The following is a 271-nucleotide window of genomic DNA, read 5'->3' as shown; positions in this document are numbered from 1 at the left end:
ATGCGGAAGACCCAGCCAGGCAGCACGCAGGCTGCTATATACCCTAGAAGCACAACCCCTAAGCTGGGATAGGCCGCTCAGCTGTCGAGCCGCCAAAGCATTGGTCCATAGTAGGATCCTTCATTTGCATGCTTGCGCCACAGGGTAACCGACAATTGCGCGTGCGCTGAACTTGTTTACTGCTCTAGGCAAAGCCGGAAACAGGCGCCATCTTGTAATGGCGTTGACACCACGCCCCACACTTACCTGCTTATTATTTGTATTCTACATG

The sequence above is a fragment of the Microcebus murinus genome, chromosome 10 (assembly GCF_040939455.1).
Source record: "Microcebus murinus isolate Inina chromosome 10, M.murinus_Inina_mat1.0, whole genome shotgun sequence".
NCBI classification, from domain to species: domain Eukaryota; kingdom Metazoa; phylum Chordata; class Mammalia; order Primates; family Cheirogaleidae; genus Microcebus; species Microcebus murinus.
The sequence above is the reverse complement of the archived record's forward strand: the minus strand, read 5'-3'. Positions refer to the sequence as shown.